Below are 25,506 nucleotides of genomic sequence, written 5' to 3' on the forward strand. Positions count from 1 at the left end.
GTTCTGTCAACGATGCTGCAGATGGTGAGCTCTGCCTTCATCTCGTAAGCAATACCGGCAGCCTTCACCAAATCAGATAACCCCTGGAATCCAGAGAGAAGTTCCTCAGATCCAAAGCGACCCACGTCATTAGTGCCGACTTGTGCTACCACCTGCAGCTGGCTGCACCCTGTGCTCTTCATGGCATCCGGAAGGACCCTTTCCACATCAGGAATGACTCCACCCGGAATGCACACGGAGTGCACACTGGATTTCTTCCCCTCCTTTCCCGCCATATCCCTAAGGGGCCCCATTACGCGCCTAACATTGGAGCTCCCAACTACCAATAATCCCACCCTCTGTGAGTGCCCTTAGCTTGAAGGCTGACAATCATCCTCTGAAACAGGGCAGGCAGCTGCATCTGGCTCAGCCAGAAACAGTGCCTGAAACCTGTTTGTCAGACGCACGGGAGAGGCTTTCTGATCAGCCTCTGGGGACGTCTTTCGCTGCCTGCCACGCCTTGGAACGACCTCCCAATCAACCACAGCCGAGGGCTCAGCCCCACTGAGGGCAGCAACCGGGGCAACGACAGCGGCAGACCGATCTGGGGACAGACGGGACGATGTTGACATCCCCGTGATACCCAAGTCCGGCTCCCCACAGTGGTGCCCATTGGCAACAGCCTCAAGCTGCGCGACCGACGTCAGCTGTGGGGTTTCCTTAAAGACAACGTTTATGTGCAGCCACTCCCACGGAAACTGGAAGAATTGAAGAACCGGATCCGTACTGCCATAAAATGAGTGACAAAGGGCATGTTTTCCCCAGTATGGGAACAATTTGAGTATCAAATGTTTCAAATGGCTCTGAGCTTTATGAGATTTAACATCTGTGGTCAGTAGTACCCTTGAACTAAGAAATACTTAAACCTAACAAACCTAACGACATGACACAGTCGCGTATTCCCTACCGCACAACCTTTTTCACTTTTTATGTAGTTTATGAGGCATAATATTTTAATTAGTTTTATACTGCTTATTGTTGCGAGCACTACAGGTAAAATAGGATTTTCACTATTAGTTTCTGCAGTTGAAAATATTATAACTTGATGCACTTTGACCTATTATGTGGGGATACGCACAACACTGAAAGATTTCCTGCCGTTGACGTTAATTTGAAAACTATTTTTATACAGGGTGTTACAAAAAGGTACTGCCAAACTTTCAGGAAACATTCCTCACACACAATGAAAGAAAATATGTTATGTTGACATGTGTCCGGAGACGCTTACTTTCCATGTTAGAGCTCATTTTATTACTTCTCTTCAAATCACATTAATCATGGAATGGAAACACACAGTAAAAGAACGTACCAGCGTGACTTCAAACACTTTGTTACAGGAAATGTTCAAAATGTCCTCCGTTTGTGAGGATACATACATCCACCTTCCATCGCATGGAATCCCTGATGCGCTGATGGAGCCTTGGAAAATGGGGTATTGTATCACACCCGTCCACAATACGAGCACGAAGAGTCTCTACATTTGGTACCGGGGCTGCGTAGACAAGAGCTTTCAAATGCCCCTATAAATGAAAGTCAAGAGGGTTGAGGTCAGGAAAGCGTGGAGGCCATGGAATTGGTCCGCCTCTACCAATCCATCGGTCACAGAATCTGTTGTTGAGAAGCGTACGAACACTTCGACTGAAATGTGCAGGAGCTCCATCGTGCATGAACCACATGTTGTGTCGTACTTGTAAAAGCACATGTTCTAGCAGCACAGGTAGAGTATCCCGTATGAAATCACGGCGGTGAATCGAGGAAGTACAGTACATACTGACGAAATTAAAATGAGCTCTGACATGGAAATTATGCGTTTCCGGACACATGTCCACATAACATCTTTTCTTGATTTGTGTGTGAGGAATGTTTCCTGAAAATTTGGCCGTACCTTTTTGTAACATCCTGTATAACACTGATCTGGCTTGTTAGATATGGAACATGGTATCATTACTGTAACTAATTATGGAATAAGAAGAATACACTTCGCTACTTTCAGCTCTTGAATGCACAGAAAATTACTCTTATTACCTGTACGGAAGTTGCAGTATGTTATGTTCACTAAACATAAAAGCTGCAGTGGATTTTTTAAAAAAATATGAACACTATTAACTGCCACGACTAACATGAGAGCATGAAGCAAAAACAAATTAAATTTACTTATTATGTCATTAGTCAGAACAGGTTTTGCTCAGCAGTCTTTGATTACACACAAGTAAAACTTTATCGCTCATGAATTATTTACGAAACTGCTGCCCATGTCCACCAGAAAATGACATAATTAACTCCACAATTTCCCTCTGAAATCTCCAGGAAGCTGAAAGAGATAATTTTAATGTACCGTTACCTGCCCGCTATATTGCAGGAAAACTGCTTTCATTCAATTTAATTTGAATTTGCCGCCGCAGCGGTTCCACAATCGGCGCACGGCTCTACGCCATGAAAAATTCCTAATATGCTGAAAACGGCTAAGAATGTGGAATGAAATCTTGGACAAGCCAGCAATAAATTATTACAGGTAATAATTTTCACAATTTCTTTATTCAAAATATCAACATAAATTGAAAGTAGGCACCTTTTACAAATAGCAACCTCCAATGGCGCCTTTCTCGATCAAAGGACAAACGAAGGCTACATTCGCATTCAAGCGAGCGTCGCAGGCTCTTACAACTTTAACGGCTATAAGAAGACAGAGAGAGTAATGTTTTAACCTCCACTATTTACAGGCAATTTAATAAGCAGTTTTCTATTTATTTTTCATTATCTCCTTTGATACATACATTCGCCGGCCACAGACTATTTGTGAAATATATTGCACAAACATAAAAAATGAAAAATTATTTCCTTTTATACATAATCTACTACCATACATACAGTAATGAAATACTACTACTACTACTACTACTACCACTACTACTACTACTACTACTACTAATAATAATAATAATAATAATACAGATAAATATTTATTTTTATTATTTTTTATATATTATAACGATTTTGTAAATGTCTTGCCAGGAGACGTCACAATGCCCCCTGGCAGCATATGACTAACACTGGCAAATGTTTGTCGAAATGTTGCCATTGACATCAACACAGTCGCTGTATATCACATCCACATCTACATCCATACTACGCAAGCCACCTGACGGTGTGTGGCGGAGGGTACATTCGTGTTTTGAACTACAAGCTCGTTTTGTTCACTATGTTCACACTGTAGTTCGTTCACACTGTTCAATACTTTTTCGAGGAATGTATGTCGCTCCTCCATTTTGCGAGCTGACCGTATACCTAGTCCCAGGGACATTACAGTTTTGGCTCCCCCATCTGGGCTACGTGCGTTCAGAAAACCTGGGAAAACTGCGCCGGAACCATGGTCATCTCGCTTGCTTCCAAGTTTAACACAGTTCTCTCAGTTCATCAATGAAATGCGACACTTGTCAAGTGTTCACAACTGAAGCACATAACACAAGAATTATTCGTCAAGAAATGTTGCCACTCGGTCCTTTTCGACACTGTACCTTTATTCCACACTCGTGGTAATGCTCAAGTTTATGTTTTGGTGAAAGTACAGTATTGCACATTAAATAATTCAAAGTAGTGTTATAACTTTTCCACTTAATTGTTGATTATAGACGTCCTATCAGGGCAATTTACGTATGTCAGTTTATATTGCTGGTATGAAGAAACCATCTAACATATAGTCTAATAGGTTCATAGGTTGAGTTCATTACAGGAACAAATTAAAGTGTTCGTCACTTGATTAAGTTCGTACTACAAAAATCATTCTGACGTTTAGTTCATCAATATTAGGGTTCATGTTCAACGAAATGTTCACGATGACATTGGACGGTGCGTGCGGTGGAGTGAGGTCAATGTTGTGTCCTGGAGCGCCGGCTGGAACACGATGTCTCAGTGATCATCGGGATCGACGCCGCGTTCTCGCAGAAGCAGCGACGATGCTGCGGTAGGTAGCGCCTGCGCAGTCGCGAGCTGGCGTCGGCATATGTTTCGCCCGCGATCAGCTAACTGGAGGCTGCACTGAACTCCCTTGTTGCTCCTCCGCACGGACCTCCGTCGAAATACATGTAACAAACATTCCACCACAGTAGACTATCTTTAAGGATACACATTATAAGCTGTGGGATGGGAATGCAATTGGATTAATCAGCGTGTATTGTCAAGTAAGCCGTCGTTTCGCTGGTTCGCACAAACTGTTTTGGTGTGATAACGGTTTTCATGGAATGGCAACCGAACTGCACTGTGACACTGCTATTAAGAGTTTATCACGCGCAAGTTGCACCACGCGTTTTTACTTTGTTTTCACGGGCGATGCGCTGTCAGAGCGTCTCTCAACACGCGAAATCATTTCCGTTCTCGTACACTAATTGTTTCCACCGAGCAATATTTATTGTTATCGTCTCTGAACGGATTACTACCTATTTCCTTACACACGGTAAGTTTGTTACTGTTTGAGCAGTGCGTTATAACAGTTTATAACTAATCATTCGATTCACTTCTATGTATATATTGGTGCAGTTCCAACAGTCACTCTCTGTCCTTTCTACACACAATATTCCGTCTGTCTGCAAGGTTCCATGTGTACACACAGTCTATCTGTAAGGCATGTTGCCCCTTCTTTACACAATTATTTTCACTCATGGTGACTCCGTTACATGTACAGTGTCCATTGCACTTTTAACATTATTACAATGCATAAATGACTTTTTTGCAATTACATGAAGTTGTGTGAGTTTGTGCATTAGTTTCTTTCTGTGTAGCTTGCCGAGTCATCACTCCTCTAGTGAACAGATATTCTTATGTGCATATCAGCTGGACGTAGGCATATTGTTCAATAAATACTTAATTTTTTGGCGACAAAATTTGCATCAATATTCTGTCCTAAAGGACTACAGTGTAGCTGCCGTATAGAATGAGTGAATTCGCATAATGCGCAGTCTATGTTGAAAGACGTGTATGAAATATGTTGGCTTCAATTGAAGCACTGGTATGTACAAAGTATACGTCATATAAAACTGGTTCGGTTTACATTGAATTCTTTCAAGTGTCACTCTCATATCACTGTTGGTGGTATTACTGTATACCTAATCATCCTACGAATAAAAGTTACTTTCATTTAAAGAAATACCCTCTCAAAGCATTACATTAACCTAATACAATTTAATCTGTTATGCAAATTAATCATCAATTATTTATAAACACATTATGAAAAATGACTCGAAGAAGTGTTGTATACTTTTTAAATAAGAAATTGTTCACTGCGTGATGAGCATGAAATATTTTTTACTGAAGCTAATCTGTTTGTAGGCAAGTCTTTATCTAGCGCATTATTACACTTTCTTGTGAGCCTTGCTCACACCATAAATATTCTTTACTGTATTGACATTCAGAGCTGAATATACACAAATTCATACTTAAAACTAAACACACTTATATTCTCTGACACCAATATAAAATTTTCTTACGGCTCCTATTTACAATCCTCCGCCACTGCTTCCCTCCTCGACCATGGGCTGGGGTAAGACGTGCGATAATAGGTTTTGTGGGGCGCTACCTAGATTTGATAGTTATAACCCCTAATTACTCCTGGTCGTTCAGAAAATACCGAAGTAAATTCTGACAGCAGCTGCGTTAGCTGTTGCTTTTGTATATTATTTAAACTTTCAGATTCTTTGACTTTATTCAGGAATGCATCTACATTCACTTCAGAATCATTACTTTCTTTATTGGGATACTAAAGATGTCACTGTTGAATTTTTTTCTAAGTGCGGCACACACGGTGTAACCCTTGGTATTTATTCTGTTACAACATGGCACAAGTACCTCTTTCAATAGCATTATTGACAATTCAGCCCTTCTGCCTTTGTTAAGTATGCTTAGTTTTCCTGTGGAGAGATCGATCACTGCGTCCCTCACACGGAGAAAATTTACTCCCAGAATGCTGGCAACCCTTAACTCCTTAACAACGAGGAACGAGCTCACTATGGCTACGTCCTCTTTACAAATTTCTTCCTGCACCTGGCGCTTAATTAACTGGCTCTGTGCGCTTATGGCTCCAGACACCTTGCAGTTATTCACTGGGAAAGTCGGTATATTTCGTCCCTTCCCAAGTGCTTTAAACAGTTCTGCACTCATCACACTGACCGAGGCACCTGTGTCAATGATTATGTTTACAGTAATATCGTAAATTTTTGCTTGTAAGATTGCTTGTATGTTTTCATTATTATTCTTTGCACAATCGTGCGGTTCTGTTAGGAGGTCGCACTCTACACTGATTCCGTCACTATAGCGCAGCATTTTGATTCTAGGTGTACTATCATTTGTGATGCTCTCACTCCACCCCACATCCAGCGACGGTGAGCATATCGCGGCCGATTCTAGTTTGTTGAACTATTGAATTCGTGTGAGGTGCTGGGACGGTTGTTGTCCGTGACCTCTGTAATATACACATTTTGATTTGCAGGTCTCAACGGATGCGCGATAGGCGCGTTTTTCTGCGGTGGTCAGTCGTTATCGTATCTCTCGTTATTTTGTCAGTCTTGGTTCGGTCGGAGATTATGATTCCAGTTACGATTGTTTTCATTGTACTTGTCGTGGCATTGACATCGTGCATTTTTTCAGCGGTTGGCCCCGGCTTGTCCGGAATCATATCGATCATCAAATCTAGGTTTTTTTATTAGTTGACGGGTGACCATAACCATTTCGATTTCGGTTGTTGCTACTACTCGGATGATATTCATGCCTTTTACCACCGCCACCACCATTTCCATGGTTGGGGTTCGGCGTATTACTCTTTCTACCGTTTGTGCATCCTGAGCAATTATTTCTTGCGTGTTCCCCCCCTGACTTCACGTTTTCCTGTATTAGGTAAATGGAATCTATTAATGACAGGAAATGTTTCATGTCGTTTTCGGGGACGTTAATAAGCTTTTCCATTAAGTGGGTAGGTAAATGTGATTTAAGTAACCTAATAATGTCTCTCGGCGCGCAGTCTGGAAACGTGCGACTGCTACGGTCGCAGGTTCGAATCCCGCCTCGGTCATGGATGTGTGTGATGTCCTTAGGTTAGTTAGGTTTAAGTAGTTCTAAGTTCTAGGGGACTGATGACCACAGCAGTTGAGTCCCATTGTGCTCAGAGCCATTTCTTTTTCCCTCTCGGCGATATCGGCTCGTCCCAGTAGCTCGTCTTGTTAATGTAGACTCCTGGAAATTGAAATAAGACCACCGTGAATTCATTGTCCCAGGAAGGGGAAACTTTATTGACACATCTCTGGGGTCAGATCCATCACATGATCACACTGACAGGACCACAGGCACATAGACACAGGCAACAGAACATGCACAATGTCAGCACTAGTACAATGTATATCCACCTTTCGCAGCAATGCAGGCTGCTATTCTCCCATGGAGACGATCGTAGAGATGCTGGATGTAGTCCTGTGGAACGGCTTGCCATGCCATTTCCACCTGGCGCCTCAGTTGGACTAGCGTTCGTGCTGGACGTGCAGACCGCGTGAAACGACGCTTCATCCAGTCCCAAACATGCTCAATGGGGGACAGATCCGGAGATCTTGCTGGCCAGGGTAGTTGACTTACACCTTCTAGAGCACGTTGGGTGGCTCGGGATACATGCGGACGTGCATTGTGCTGTTGGAACAGCAAGTTCCCTTACCGGTCTACGAATGGTAGAACGATGGGTTCGATGACAGTTTGGATGTACCGTGCACTTTTCAGTGTCCCCTCGACGATCACCAGAGGTGTACGGCCAGTGTAGGAGATCGCTCCCCACACCATGATGCCGGGTGTTGGCCCTGTGTACCTCGGTCGTATGCAGACCTGATTGTGGCGCTCACCTGCACGGCGCCAAACACGCATACGACCATCATTGGCACCAAGGCAGAAGCGACTCTCATCGCTGAAGACGACACGTCTCCATTCGTCCCTCCATTCACGCCTGTCGCGACACCACTGGAGGCGGGCTGCACGATGTTGGGGCGTGAGCGGAAGACGGCCTAACGGTGTGCGGGACCGTAGCCCAGCTTCATGGAGACGGTTGCGAATGGTCCTCGCCGATACCCCAGGAGCAACAGTGTCCCTAATTTGCTGGGAAGTGGCGGTGTGGTCCCCTACGGCACTGCGTAGCATCCTACGGTCTTGGCGTGCATCTGTGCGTCGCTGCGGTCCGGTCCCAGGTCGACGGGCACGTGCACCTTCCGCCGACCACTGGCGACAACATCGATGTACTGTGGAGACCTCACGCCCCACGTGTTGAGCAATTCGGCGGTACGTCCACCCGGCCTCCCGCATGCCCACTATATGCCCTCGCTCAAAGTCCGTCAACTGCACATACGGTTCACGTCCACGCTGTCGCGGCATGCTACCAGTGTTAAAGACTGCGATGGAGCTCCGTATGCCACGGCAAACTGGCTGACACTGACGGCGGCGGTGCACAAATGCTGCGCAGCTAGCGCCATTCGACGGCCAACACCGCGGATCCTGGTGTGTCCGCTGTGCCGTGCGTGTGATCGTTGCTTGTACAGCCCTCTCGCACTGTCCGGAGCAAGTATGGTGGGTCTGACACACCGGTGTCAATGTGTTCTTTTTTTTCCATTTCCAGGAGTGTATTTTTCAAAACATCGTCTCAGGTTTCTAAGACGAGTTGAGTAAGGTTCTGGATTGTAGACCTCTTTCGTAAACCGCTCTTGTATGCAAGGCGACCAATATTTTGCTAAAAATGCCTTCTCAAACTGCGCATATGTGATGCAGCTGTCCGCTACTTCAGTAGTCCATAATGTTGCGTCACCCTGAATATATGACATGATATAATGTATTTTCTGCCCTTCATTCCATGCGCTTGGCAATTTTTTTCTGAAACTTTTAATAAACACTACTTGATTTACAGTGCTCGGTAGTGAAAGTCTGAAATTGTCTATTCTTAATTAGACTTCCTTCGACCAATATTTCTGAATTGTACACATTTGCACTTGGTGCATAGGCTGCCTGCTCTGATCTGGTGCTCCGGCTATTTACATTGTCGCACGAAGATTTCTCATTATTGCGTCGCACATACATGTGCGCGTTACCAAAAACATTGGCTATCGGCGACATACTTTCATTTTCAGCACGTTTGCTACTATCGGTTAAACCGTTTTCCAAGTCTAATATCCGATTAGCTATATTCATCTGCCAATGCGGAATATCATCACTTAGTATTTGTTTGATTGTCTGAACATCGCTCTGTACCTCGCTGTTTATTACAACGTTAAAAAATTCAGAGTCCTTATCGTCAAAAGCTGCTTTTACCTTAGAATCAATCCTTTTTCCTCGATTCCATTGTCTTTCGATTCTAAGCGAGGAATTAAACTCAGCCTCAGTTTTAGTAGCTTGTTCGTCCAGTTTGTGTTCGACAAGCTGTGTAGAATCTAGTTCTAATTTTTCGATTCGGTTATGTAGCGTCTCCTGGCCAACCGTAATAAAAACCGTGTGACAGCATTTTTTCCGTGTGTGTAAGACTAGTTAACATGTATCGATATAGTGCCACACACATGGCGAAAGAGAAATCATTTAAACACGAATAAACACGGCCAAGTGAGGCAATAAACCAAGACTGTGTAAACATTTCACGAATAAAATGTGTGTAAGTAAAACATTCGTAATTATTTGACGTGTTATGCATTTTTTAACATTGAATCCATGACATATAGTATTCTTGCTAAATGAATTAGTCATTATGATCCGTGCCTCAGATAAAGAGGACAATTGAGTACATGCATAAACAGTAAGAAGCATTGTAGTAATTTCTCTGTTCTCTTTGGGTTTCGTCACTTGCGTGTTAAGCAAATGTATCTGCTGGCCGTGAGTCTTTTGTTCATGAAGCTTGGGATCCGCCATTAGGCGAATTGTTGTAAAAAGGTGTGTAAAATTAATGCATTTTTGTTTGAATATATAGAGTTTGAGCAAATAATTTGTAAAGTTGCTAGCCATTCGTCCCGTAAATAATTTAGATATTTCCAGTATTTAATTTAGCTAAAGCCGCTGTAGCAATCTGCAAGGGCAACGGCCGCAGACGCGGCACATTTAGAAAATAATTATTTCAGGCATCGCATTCGTCTCGCCGGTAAAGCGAGGTAACATAGTAACATTTAACATTTTCTTTTCAGCTTCCATCAGTGCCGGAAGACTATATTATATTATTCAACGCATTTCTCAGTTAGATTTGGAAGGTACTGTGCGACATGTTCTATGCGATCACAGAAATATAACGAATAACTGTGTTATGACTTTATCATTTTCACATTTTGTGGAAAGGTCTGCTCTGTGGAACTAAAGCAATATTTTACATTTTTTCCCTGAGATTAAGAGAACGCGGGCTAGCCGCGCGCCTGTTCTAATTAACAGTATACAAAAATCCACATTCACTGCTGTGACGATCAATTGAATTTCATTACTAATTTTTCTGAATACGATGGAAGGTAGTGAGTTCAGATACAGTTTCCTTTCTTTCTTGATTATGTTACAGTAGCAAGTGAGTGTTTCCTACATGATTATCGAGAGCAGATGTGGAATAGCAATAATTTGATTTACGGTGTGCCACATTTATGATAAAAGTGTTTATTCCCTCTCCCACTCCATGTCTCAACTTAACAGATGAGTACTAGTGTGACTCATACAGCCTAAGTGAAATATTTACTCAACATTTCTCAAAGTTACTTGCTTTAATGTAGAAAGAATTACCAAGTAAGGACAATGTAATAACATGGAATCAAAACCATAGCAACTTGTAACAAATAATTTTGTGTACTGCCATTAGCTCTCAGTTTCAGTTTCATATCAGTCTGAACATTGCAAATCCAAATTTTAATATCGTAAAGCAAAGTTACTAGTTACCCTATACCAACTTACTTGCTGCTACACATATATAATCATATCTAAATAAATAAAACCACAAGCCGGATAAAACTAACTCTAGTAGTGAAAAAGTGAGAGGAGGAGGAGTAAGGGAGACGGAATAACTGGCGCCCAACGTGGGGCGACGAACAGTTGCAGTGACAATAACTAATCCAATGTACTTCTTTGACAGAAGATAATTTATAAATGTATATATGTACTTGTGTAATTAACTTTTATGTGTTTATATAATTCTGTAACCATTATTGTGTACTGATATCCGCGGTGTATTTACATGTAATCTTCAACCACGGAGAGGTACCAGACTGACTAAAAGAGTTAGAGCACAGGACGACCTGCCACAGTAAAATCATCGGAAAGCTGCGCCCAGAATTATAGAGCAAGAAGGTAAGACTACAGTGTAGTCAGTTTGCGTGCATAGTGCGTGATACTTGAACACTTTCAGGTCGTACTTGGTGTGTGTTTGTATGTATAATTTTGTAGAATAGAAAGTAGTATATTAGCGTTTAGTTCTTTATTGCAAGTTTTTATTGTGTTGTGCATAGAATTTAGTACATATTCTGTATCATTTCGTGTGTTGAAAGTGGTTGATATGATCTGTGTTCACGGTTGCAACCATAATTATGGTAGTAAAGCTGAGAATTCAGCGTACAGAAACCATGAACACAGAAGAACAGCAACACCACTACGTTGTGGAAGTAGAGGTGGGAGCTGCAACTAACCCCCAGAGTACTGATAACGAAAGGACAACACAACATACAGGGGCGGCGGCACAAGAGACCATGCCACCGTCTACCAGCACATTAAATGTAGATCTATCGCAAATACCAATGCCAGATGGTGGCAATGGTTTGGGTAGTACTTCTATTCAAAGCGTATTAGAGAGAATTCTAAATTATCAAACTCGATTTGCGGGAGAGCAAGTTGAGAGGGAACGCAAACTTGCGCTTGAATTAACAGAACGCGACCGCAAGCTGGCCGAAGATTTGGCCGAGCGCGATCGCCAACAGGCATTAAAAGACCAGAAAATAGAAAATTTTCTCACTCAGCAGGCTGAGAGAGTCGAGTATGTTGTGAATTCATTATCAGCCATGCAAAAAGAGATGTCGATGTTAAAGTCAACATACGAGTCGATTCCCAAATCTGTACAAGAGCTTTCTGAACAGGTTGGCAGTTTGCAGTTGGCGAAGACCACCCTAGTAGAAGAAGTATGGAGAAACTTGAAATAGACACTTGAAATGGAACAAAAGTTAACTGAAACAGCCACGAAACTAGAAACTAAAGACAAGGACATCGAGTCAAAAATCGTGTCCAAGGCCAAGGGCTACGTAAATGAAGCAACAGTAGAATGCGTAGGTACTGGTGTTACCAAACAGATTCAAAGTGACATGCAGTCCCTTACGCAAGTGCTTAAGGACGACATACCGAGATGGCAAATGTCAGTGACAAAATGGTTAGCCGACTTGGAAAAGAGTTTGTGGGGTGTGCACGAGACTAGTGAAAGTGATTATGTGCCACACACAACTAATGTTTTTGGTACCGCAGTTGCTTACGCTGGGCGTAGCAATATGCTGAATTTAACTCCAACAAAGCCAGAAGCTGCTGCAAACAATCTGAGCATGTAGCCTACGCGCCAGGCGCGCCTACGGCTATAACAAAAATGTTAGTCGCAGAGAGCTTGATTAAAAATCGCGAATTTCAAACATTTACTACAGACCGAAATTCGGTGCACCCATTCATTAAGAGCTTTCGCAACATATATTCTAGCGTGTGGAACGACCAACAAAAGATACATTATGTAATATCTTACATACAACGAGATGCTGCGCTCTGGGCTGCAGAGGCAGCGGATAGATGCAAAACTTGAGAGCAATTTGAAAAGGCTTTCCTTTCAAAATACTGGTCAATGTATGCAGTCTAAACATTCATGGTAGTGTCTGTTTGTTCTATATCGTGTCTCCCTACCACTTTCGCACAACGACGCTCTGTGCGTGTTTTTTAGGGAATTGACTAGTTTGAACCAGGGATCTGTTGCTGGTAAGGAGACGCCAGACCACACACGACATGTAGAATTCAGAAGAGTTCAGTGAGACTAGCGATGATACAACCAAATACTTAATGAACTCATCGTCAGCTCCACTGCACTCCCTGCAAATGAATCTTAATACTAACTAAACTTAGTGGAAGGGGTTCAAGGCTTTCCTATTTTTACTTAGGTAGTAAAATAACGCCGAGAAAGCAGATACGTTTACCATTGGAAATTTTATTCTACTCACAAAACATTGTTTATAAATTGCACTATTGATAAAAGGAGTTGTTTTAATACAGGATGGTAAAAACCAACTGCGTTCAACAAAAATGTGAACGAATATTCCCTGAATGGGTTTCCAAGTTCTACAATGCATCGAAGGATGACCTACGCCATATCACGTCTATAATTTAGGTTTAAATTAAGTTTCACAAAAGAGAAAACTATCAAAGTGGTCTACAGTGACCCTCAATTATCTTTAATCACTTATCTAATTTGTTGTAAATTACAGTGGCTGATGTGGCTTCTCAATAACTATATAACAGAAAAATCATCGCGTTTCAGATCTTTTCTTCAAGTGGCAAATGTGAACACCATGAGCTTTAATTTACGATCGACACTAGTATTACGCAAAAAGAGGGTGTAACAGATGAGACTTCTGCAGTGCTGAGTGAAGCCTTATGCGCTCAAAAATGCGGCATCGCGTGCGTTCATTACCTTGTCGGTGGTTAGGCAGCGTCAGGGCAGCGGCCGGCAGCACAGCTCCGCTCACCTCGCCATATCGGAAGCAACTTTCTTCTCCTTACTACAATTTACCGAAATTGGTTTAAAAAAAACTATCTGGCTGTGTTTTCATCTGACCAATCAGGGTCTCAATGTTAACCTTAACCTCCGCCTACTAAAATACTGTCTATCCAATGAGAAACGTTATACTTTTCGTGGTGGGGCAATGTTTTTAAAGTTTGCAACGTAACAGAGACGCGAAAACGTCTCACGCTAAAAACTGCAGCTGGTGTAGTCCTTTTAGCGTTATCGTAAGGTCTATACTGTTCTGGAGGGCTCTATCTTTTAACATGGTCTGGGGGGTGGTACTAATGTAACAGAGACGCGACAGAGTCTCACGCTAAAACTGCAGGTGGTGTGGCGCTAGTAGTTAGCTGGCGACGTGGGTGTCCAGTCCGTCCCTTATCGTATGACCTTCTAGCTTAACACGGTTCTGCTCTCGGCTTCTGTCCTCGTTTCTCCCCTCGGAACTGCGTCTGTCTCACAGTGGGAAGGTACGACATGCATCTAGGCATTCTTGTGTTAGTCTGTGGTATTCCATTTGCTCAGTCGTTACTCGTATTACTTTGGTTAATTTAATGTCCGATTTATTCGGAGCTATGTGACATACTACTGGATTTGCTTATCATGTCAGGGTTTTCATGGAAGGTGTTGGATTTGACTGACACCTTACAGCAGGAGCGCCTAAGGAAGGAAGTATATAACTCAGAACAGTATCCGCCAAGCCTTGGTAGTTTGCGAAAGTACTTCCAGAAGTATATTAATAAAACCCGCTACTGGGATGACCCGATCCCACCCAGAGAGATTATCCGGCTGTTGAAATCTCATTTGCCGACTAACATCAAAGAGAAGCTAATCCATGTGCCAGAGAGCGATATGGAGCAATTCTTGTCCATCTTAGACTCTATAGATCTAATTCTAGAGGATGCTAGAAAATCCCATGAGCACAGTAAAAACCATGGTTCTAATGGAAAAGCCTATATGAATGGCAACGCACCGCACCCAAGCCAAGGTAACGGCGGGGTGGAGGCAATAGACAATAGTATAATACAAACAATAAGCGCAACCCAAATGGTTATAGTTCACCACCGAATGGCAAAAAGCAGAGGTACGATGACCGGTTCGAGCCCGGACCATCCAACGCAAATATGTGGCGGAATGACAGAGGTCAGTGGCAGAACTATTCTGAAAATAACAGGTATAGGTATCGCAGTCGCCGTCGCGACCCAGAGCGTCAAATCCGGCAGGGCTACGAAACAAATAGGCAACCACAGCAAAACGTGCCTATAGCAAAACCGGGGAGCCTAGTAAGTCACATGTAAACATCGTTGAGGTCACGGAGGAAGCACATCCGTGCACTTCACAACAACAACAACATCCAACAAACTAACTGCGGCCGCGATATGGTTAATGGAGAGAGTACCACCACATACATTTCGGGAGTAAACATGACCAAATCCAATAACGGCTTGAAGATAGAGCAAAAACTGTTAGACGAGCCACACGTGTGTGTGGAAGGTGTAGATAACGCGTTGCAGGCCTTGACAGGAGCATGTGTTTACGACGTAGCCGTAAACATTGTCATTGATACGGAACATCAGTAAGAGTCATAAGTTTTGACTTTTACAAAGTACTGACGAAGGGACAAAGAGTACCGACCTACCCAGTCAACAATTGTCGTGTAACCGGAGCAATCTGTGCGAAATCCCAATCAATTGCGCACCAGGTGCAGGTACAGATAAACATTGAGGACGTGGCTGTAACAAGCACGTTCCTCGTAGTTAAAGGCTTAGGTGTGGACTGCATACTGGGCATAAATTTCTTACGCGAAAGGGACGCAATTATTGACCTATCTGCTGTGATTCTGAGTATTATTGATAAGGGGAAGAGGATTGAATTGCCTGTGGTACGGACCAAGGAAATGTCAAAACCTTGGTGCAACCGTGTCAATGTTGTTGTTGTGGTCTTCAGTGCTCAGACTGGTTTGATGCAGCTCTCCATGCCATTCTATCCTGTGCAAGCCTCTTCATCTCCCAGTACCTACTGCAACCTACATCCTTCTGAATCTGCTTAGTGTATTCATCTCTTGGTCTCCCTCTACGATTTTTACCCTCCACGCTGCCCTCCAATACTAAATTGGTGATCCCTTGATGCCTCAGAACATGTCCCACCAACCGATCCCTTCTTCCCATCACGTTGTGCCACAAACGTCTCTTATCCCCAATCCTATTCAATACCTCCTCGTTAGTTATGTGATCTACCCATCTAATCTTCAGCATTCTTCTGTAGCACCACATTTCGAAAGCTTCTATTCCCGTCGTGTCCAAACTATTTATTGTCCATGTTTCACTTCCATACATGGCTACACTCCATACAAATACTTTCAGAAATGACTTCCTGACACTTAAATCTATACTCGATGTTAACAAATTTCTCTTCTTCAGAAATGCTTTCCTTGCCATTGCCAGTCTACATTTCATATCCTCTCTACTTCGACCATCATCAGTTATTTTGCTCCACAAATAGCAAAACTCCTTTACTACTTTAAGTGTCTCATTTCCTAATCTAATTCCCTCAGCATCACCCAACTTAATTTGACTACATTCCAATATCCTCGTTTTGCTTTTGTTGATGTTCATCTTATACCCTTCTTTCAAGATACTGTCCATTCCGTTCAACTGCTCTTCCAAGTCCTTTGCTGTCTCTGACAGAATTACAATGTCATCAGCGAACCTCAAAGTTTTAATTTCTTCTTCTTGGATTTTAATACCTACTCCGAATTTTTCTTTTATTTCCTTTACTGCTTGCTCAATATACAGATTGAATAACATCGGGGAGAGGCTACAACTCTGTCTTACTCCCTTCCCAATAACTGCTTCCCTTTCATGTCCTTCGACTCTTATAACTGCCATCTGGTTTCTGTACAAATTGTAAATAGCGTTTCGCTCCCTGTATTTTACTCCTGCCACCTTTAGAATTTGAAAGAGAGTATTCCAGTCAACACTGTCAAAAGCTTTCTCTGAGTCTACAAATGCTAGAAACGTAGGTTTGCCTTTCCTTAATCTTTCTTCTAAGGTAAGTCGTAAGGTCAGTATCGCCTCACGTGTTCCAGTATTTCTACGGAATCCAAACTGATCTTCCCCGAGGTCGGCTTCTACCAGTTTTTCCATTCGTCTGTAAATAATTCGCGTTAGTATTTTGCAGCCGTGACTTATTAACCTGATATTTCGGTAATTTTCACATCTGTCAACACCTGCTTTCTTTGGGATTGGAATTATTATGTTCTTCTTGAAGTCTGAGGGTATTTCGCATGTTTCATACATCTTGCTCACCAGATGGTAGAGTTTTGTCAGGACTGGCTCTCCCAAGGCCGTCAGTAGTTCCAATGGAATGTTGTCTACTCCGGGTGCCTTGTTTCGACTCAGGTCTCTCAATGCTCTGTCAAACTCTTCACGCAGTATCGCATCTCCCATGTCATCCTCATCCACCGTGTCAATATTAAACATAAAAACCTATATGTGTTGCTCGTAAGTAGTGACTTCACAGCTAACGACCTGTGCTACTCAAACAAAATAAAGATAGCGATTTTGTCGTAAATATAGATGCTTTTGCTGGTAAGGTGCGGGAATCAGAAAAGTTAGATACTGTACAACAACAACAGTTGACAAAGTTATTGCTGGAATATACTGATGTATTCTTTGAACGCCCCGGAATAATAAGAGGTTATCAATGCACTATAGAAGTGAGACCCCACAAAACTTATTGCTGTGGTGCGTACTCCTTACCATGGTCAAAGAAGGAATCAGTGGCTCAGGAAATACGTAAGATGCTGGCATGGGAAATAAAAAAACCATCCCTGTCCCCGTATAGCAGCCCTTTAGTAGCTGTTGCAAAACCAAACGGGAAAATACGTCTCGTACTAGATGCGCGAGACATAAATGAGATAATTGTGCCTGTACGGGCCCACCCCGAGAATATTGAGGAACAAATTCATAAGTTCAATGGTTTACAATACCTGACATCCATCGATCTTCGATATTCATATTGGCAGATCCCTCTGACCCATAAATGTAGAAAATACATTGCATTTATTTTCAATGGGATGAGTTATCAATTCAAGGTACTTCCATTTGGTTTAAATGTTAGTGCCGGTGTGTTCATTACAGCTTTAAAAAAATGGTTCGGAGCACTATGGGACTCAACTGCTGTGGTCATCAGTCCCCTAGAACTTAGAACTACTTAAACCTAACTAACCTAAGGACATCACACACATCCATGCCCGAGGCAGGATTCGAACCTGCGACCGTAGCAGTCGCACGGTTCCTCACAGCGCGCCTAGAATCGAGAGACCACCGCGGCCGTCGCCATAACAGCTTTAGACACAGTCATAGGGCCCGAACTGCTACAGCGTATCACATTATAAGTTGATGATTTAGTTATTGCAACAGTGACTTGGAATGAGCATTTAGAGATAATGCAACATGTGCTGCAAAAGTTCAAGGAAGCAGGAGACACTGCGAACCTTGACAAGTCAAAATTTGGCCGAAGCAGGATAAAGTTGCTCGGTTATGCAATAACACCACTGGGAATACGCCCAGACGAAAGAAAACAAGAAGCAATTCGTGAATTTCCACGCCCCCGGACCAAAAAGCAGCTAAAAGCTTTAAAAGCTTTCCTTTTTTCGCCGGTTTGTACTGGACCAACTACTTAATGATGATTCATTATTAAGTCTGTAAAGGAAAAATACCCCATGGGTATGGAAGGAGAAATTCCAAGCAGCGTTTCAGGCCATCAAGACAGCGCTAATAAACGCGAACATTTTGCAACATCCGGATATGAGCAAAAACTTCTGCATAGCCATGGCTTCAAGCTCGTATGGCTTCGGGGCCTGTATTTTCCAGTGGAAAGAAGGCAGTGCGCCAGCCGACATCAGAATTATCGGCTTCGCGAGCCATACGCTGAGTGCATGTGAGCGAGCCTATTCCGCAACGGAATTAGAAGTAGTGGCCGTAGTCTGGGCCATCAAAAAAGTTTAACTTTTACCTCTACGGTAAGCCCATAGAAGTTTATAGTGACCACCAAGAGCTAAGTTTCTTGATGACTTGTAAATTGTTTCACACATGCTTGAGGCGGTGGAGATTAATGTTGCAAGAGTACCAAATTCAAATAATGTATGTTAAAGGCAGAGACAATGTGGTGGCCGACGCATTGTCGAGACTACCGGTATTATTACCGGAGTTAGCAGAAGTTTTAGAACGGTCATCGGAATATAAGCTGCTGTTAGTGGGGGACAATCTATACAGAAAAGAATTTATACAATCGTGTGAAAGGATTCGTGACCTCCAAAGGTCAGAAATTATTAAAAGATTAGAAAACTCGCCCAGTGACGCCGGTCAACAAAGATACAGAATGTATAATAATATTCTGTATCGGAACCAGAAAATACGAAGCACGCTAGACGGGGTGTATACCCACACAGTCCACGCGAACTATCATACGGCACACGCATTTGGCATGGGGTCATGCAGACAGATAATAGCACGAATATAATCTCTAGGCACTGTTATTTCCCTAGAATGAAATGCCAAATACAGACATTAGTCAGAACATGTGCTGTGTGTCAGAAAGCTAAGCTTGGTAACAGGCCACGCAAATTTTAATTACATCCGATAGTATCTCAAAGACTAATGCAGCTCGTGTCAATTGCCATAGCTGGCCCGTATCCTGTGAGTAGAGGCGCTGTGAAATATGTAATTGCTCTGTACGACATATTTTCAATATATCTGAAGGTTTACCCCCATGAAAGCAACCACAGCCCAGAGCATCTTCCGAAAAATGAAAAGAGAGTACGTTCCTGAAGTAGGTAGGTCAGAGGCTGTAATTACAGATAATGCAACGTACTTCACAGACCATACGTGGGAAAATTATCGGCGTGATAACCAAATAAAACATATATTGGTAGCCAGATTCCACCTAGTGGCCAGTTTCGTCGAACGAATGTTTTCCGGGCTGAATAAGTTTTTAAGAATATATATACCGAACCGTCAAACAAAGTGGGCGGATTTGATACCCAAATTTGTCGCAATCCACAATTCCATGTCACATTCAACCATGCGTACCCTCCGGTGGAAATTATAAAAGACAATAACAATGCACTGAATGAGTGGCTAGTGCCAATAGCGCACATTCCAGAGGCCGATGAGACGAGAGAAGAAAAGATTAAGAAGGTGTGCTACAGCCTAACCAACTGTGCACACGAAAGGAAACAAAAATACGACAAAGATGTGAGAAATTAACCAACCTATAGTATAGGGGATTTAGTCCTACTCCGGGCCCATCCTAAGTCATCAGCTACATTAAAACAGAGCAGCAAATGGCAGCTGGTATATCAGGGGCCATTTATTGTAATACAGGTTCCCCACGGGTGCAGTTACTTGTTGGCACACCCGCAAACAGGTAAAATTGAAGGACTGTACCCCTGCAAAGACGCCAAGTTATTTATATAATAAACCTTGTGAATAGTAGTTGTAGGATGATTTATTTTGTGCTTTAGATGTTAAGGATTATGTATTGTAGTGTAATGTATATGAATCCACTATGTCATAAGGATAGTTACCCAATTTCCTATGAAATGTGTTGTACAAGAAGGTATTAACATATTCAAAAACTATGGCTCCTCAAGCCAAAATTCTATTGAGAAAGTAAACTTTTAAGCCTTGAGTGAAAGACTATTTAAGTGCCTTATAGGCATATTCACTTCTTAAAGATTTTTAAACTATCTTGCCTTAGTAATAGGAAGGAAATCCATAATATTAGTTTCAAAAACTTGAAAAATATTGTGTTCAATTTACTATAAAGGTGTTAAGATGTTTTGTTCTTATTTATGTGATATCCCAAGATATGCCTTCATACTCTGAATAAATGTAGTAACACCACCAGAGGCGGTTTGAAAATAGGGAACTAAGCATATTTTACTATGCATGGTACCGAACTTGATAGCATACTTTATAGTGTGCGCCTTGTGCCTCAATTGAAGCTGGTGTCTTTGACACAGTAATTATAATTTCATACGCGGGAAACAAATATTTGATCTGCACTAACGACTACATTGTGGTAAGCATAAAGACAATGTGTCAAAAAGTCATATTAAAAAAGTTATTGCACAAATACGCCCCAGTCAAACTGAGTGTACAGTAAGGGACTTGTTAGCGGATGACTTTCTGGCAACTATACAATTCTTATAAAATTCACTCACCTGCACTAATGTAAAACTATGTAATGAAATCATTGTAGCTGTAAATGTTAGGCTCAATGAACTTTGCAAATTATATGGACTCACAATGATGAGCATTTAACTGTGGTAACAATATTGTTATTGGTTAAAAAGTGTGTGTTGTAACGCCATTGATGTAAAAAAAAAATGGTTCAAATGGCTCTGAGCACTATGGCACTTAACATCGATGGTCAGCAGTCCCCTAGAACTTAGAACTACTTAAACCTAACTAACCTACGAATATCACACAACACCCAGCCATCACGAGTCAGAGAAAATCCCTGACCCCGCCGGTAATCGAACCCGGGAACCCGAGCGTTGGAAGCGAGAACGCTACCGCACGAACACGAATGTGGGCAGTGATGTAAATATTAGGCATTGTATGTGTAGTAGGGACAGACAGGACTGTTGCGTCTGCACAGTGTGCAATAAGAAAAAAAGGTTATCGTTTTAGGAACGAACTGTGCACTAGTGGCACTTCCTAACTTAAAAAAAAAATGATAATGTATGTCAATATAAACTCCAAGTATCTGCGCGCGACGATATCTATGTCGATCGCAAGGAGAAAGTGTGTGTGTTCAATGGATCTTCGCGTGTTGACAGAAACCAATAGCTACTTCATCCGGGAATACAATCGAAATATGTGTAGTGCAACTCCGCGTGTGATGTACTTTGAAAAAAGGGTCACAGTACGTGCAGTTGTAAAGGCCATGAATTCATAACCGAGAACAACCCTGTGCAGTTCGGTCGACGGAAGGCATACTTGGACAATAAATCAGTGTTTAACCACGTGTATTTCTCCCCACAGCTAAAAAGTAGCCACGTAAAGCGGTACACAGTTAGACATTATGTTTCATGCTTCCGTCGGAGAGTGGGGCGGACCAGCAGCCGCCGCGTGACGTGATTCAGACGGTCAGCAAATGGCCGACCTAAACAATTGCCGGTCGGAGCCGAATCAGCTGATCTGGTACCTACTGCGCCTGCGCAAGCGCCAGCTATATCACCACTGCAGCCCGCCGCCCACGTTAACGCATCCGCTGCCGCTTCGCCTGCTGCGTGCTGCGTCGCACGCGGCGGGAATCTACATGGTCTATTCGACGCACCGCCACGCCATGCACTCACCACCCGTCGCCTGCAACAACCGACGGCTACAGGCAACCTCAACAACGTGCCGACGACCTTCGTGCTAACACGTCAGCGTGGAATCACATGTTTGAACTTAGCCTCAGGCGGGCACATAAACATTCTTTCCAACCGTGACGAAATAGACATAAACTGAGCATTTGTTATGCAAAAGAACATTATTTTTCTCGTGGAAGTGAACTAGATCTTGTGACTCAAAACAAATATGTTGACTTTCGAGTGAACCTTAATCTCATTGAGTAACGTGCAGGATGTGTGCCCTGAACTTATTAGACGTTGTGTGTTTGAATTTTTGCACACGGAATAGAGGTGAAGTCTGCATTAACACACAGTAAGACTTTGTAATGTGAACAATTGTAACTGTTGTGAGTAATGATAAACTAATAGACCGTGTGGCAGACTTGTATATGCCAACATTAGGATCTGTGCTTGGACTGTGTGATAAACCAATGCAATCTAAGTTTCCCCAAATATGACAATCGTAGTAGGACACTAACATTTTATCTGTGACAACTACGTAGGACAATTATATTGTGAACATTGTGTCGTGTGGCAAGATATGTGCTGAATATTCATGCATCTGGGAATGGATCTGGAAAACTTGCGAGACGACCTGGGCCCCGGTGCGGTTTTCCCAGGTTTCCCGATCACCCTGTGCCTGGATAGGTTGGAAGGGGGCCTTAACAAATTACATCCTGGGACGAGGTGAGGTCATCTCGCAATGTGGAGAATGTGTCGTATCCTCAGAAAGGGAAAGACTACGAAATACTACCATGTAATGAAGAAACTGTGACTAACTGATAGCCTGAGGGACTATTATCATATAAGGTGATGCACTTAAATTTGTCGACGCAAGTAGCATCAGAAGGACAACATTTGATGCTCGCCGTATGATAGCAGGGGAAGACGTAGCGTCTCCTGGCCATTCGTCATAACAAACGTGTGACATAATTTTTTCCGTGTGTGTCAGACTAGTTAACATGTATTGGTATAGTGCCACGCACACGGTGAAAGAGAAATAATTTAAACACGAATAAACATGACCAAGTGAAACAATAATGCAAGAATGTGTAAATATTTCACGAATATATTATGTGTATATATAGAACATTCATAATTATTTGACGTTTTATGCATTTTTTGTCTTGTAATCCATATCTTTGACAATCGTATTATTGTTAACTGAACCAGTGATTATGATCTGTGCCTCAGATAAACAGGACAGTTCAGTACATGTATACATAGTAAAAAGCGTTGTAATAATTTCACTGGCCCTCTTTGGGTTTAGTCACGAGTAACACGTGCGTGTTAAGCAAATGTATATGCTGGCCGTGAGTCTTTTGTTCAAATAGTTCAAAGGGCTCAGAGCACTATTGGACTTAACATCTATGGTCATCATTGCCATAGAACTTAGAAGTACCTAAACCTAACTAACCTAAGGACATCACACAACACCCCGTCTTTTGTTCAAGAAGCCTGAGATCCACCATTAGGCGAATTGTTGTAAAAAGGTGTGTAAAATTAATGCATTTTTGTTTGAATATATAGACTTTGGGTAAATATGTTTTAAAATAATTTGTAAAGTTGCCCGTAAATAATTTAGATATTTTCAGTATTTAATTTAGCAGAAGCCGCTGTACCAATCTGTGAGGTGAACGGCCGCAGATGAGGCACATTAAAAAAATATGTATTTCAGTCGTCGCAGTCGTCTCGCCTGTAAAGAGAGGTAACATAATAATATTTAACATTTTCAAACAGCTTCCAGCAGTGCCGGCAGACTGTATTGTGTTATTAAGTGCATTTTCTAGTACCTCCCGCCGCGGAAGTCGAACACGCGCCAGAATAAATGGACGTGGCCAGCCCATAGAGGGCTCCGCGTCCGCGGCGGCTCTTCCGCACAGCGGCTTTCGCGCAGCGAGGATGCCACCTTTACACCACGTGCAGACCGCGGCCAATAGCCGCTCCCTCCGGTTTCGTATACCGGGTGTTACAAAAAGGTACGGCCAAACTTTCATGAAACATTCCTCACACACAAAGAAAAGATGTTATGCGGACATGTGTCCGGAAACGCTTAATTTCCATGTGAGAGCTCATTTTAGTTTCGTCAGTATGTACTGTACTTCCTCGATTCACCGCCAATTGGCCCAATTGAAGGAAGGTAATATTGACTTCGGTGCTTGTGTTGACATGGCACTCATTGCTCTACAGTACAAGCATCAAGCACATCAGTACGTAGCATCAACAGGTTAGTGTTCATCACGAACGTGCTTTCGCAGTCAGTGCAATGTTTACAAATGCGGAGTTGGAAGATGCCCATTTGATGTATGGATTATCAGGGGGAAATAGCCGTGGCGCGGTACGTTTGTATCGAGACAGATTTCCAGAACAAAGGTGTCTCGACAGAAAGACGTTCGAAGCAATTGATCGGCGTCTTAGGGAGCACGGAACATTCCAGCCTATGACTTGCGACTGGGGAAGACGTAGACCAACGAGGTCACCTGCAATGGACGAGGCAATTCTTCGTGCAGTTGACGATAACCCTAATGTCAGCGTCAGAGAAGTTGCTGCTGTACAAGGTAACATTGACCACGTCACTATACGGAGAGTGCTACAGGAGAACCAGTTGTTTCCGTACCATGCATAGCGTGTGCAGGCACTATCAGCAGCTGATTGGCCTCCACGAGTACACTCCTGCGAATGGTTCATCCAACAATGTGTCAATCCTCATTTCAGTGCAAATGTTCTCTTTACGGATGAGGCTTCATTCCAACGTGATCAAATTGTAAATTTTCCCAGTCAACATGTGTGGGATGACGAGAATCCTCACGCAATTGTGCAATCACTTCATCAACACAGATTTTCTCTGAACATTTGGGCAGGCATTGTTGGTGATGTCTTGATTGGGCCCCATGTTCTTCCACCTACGCTCAATGGAGCACGTTATCATGATTTCATACGGGATACTGTACCTGTGCTGCTAGAACATGTGTCTTTACAAGTACGACACAACATGTGGTTCATGCACGATGGAGCTCCTGCACATTTCAGTCGAAGTGTGCGTACGCTTCTCAACAACAGATTCGGTGACCGATGGATTGGTAGAGGCGGACCAATTCTATGGCCTCCACGCTCTCCTGACCTCAACCCTCTTGACTTTCATTTACGGGGTCATTTGAAAGGTCTTGTCTACGCAACCCCGGTAGCAAATGTAGAGACTCATCATGCTCGTATTGTGGACGGCTGTGATAGAATACGCCATTCTCCAGGGCTGCATCAGCGTATCAGGGATTCCATGCGACGGAGGGTGGATGCATGT

The sequence above is a fragment of the Schistocerca gregaria genome, chromosome 3 (assembly GCF_023897955.1).
Source record: "Schistocerca gregaria isolate iqSchGreg1 chromosome 3, iqSchGreg1.2, whole genome shotgun sequence".
Lineage (NCBI taxonomy): Eukaryota > Metazoa > Arthropoda > Insecta > Orthoptera > Acrididae > Schistocerca > Schistocerca gregaria.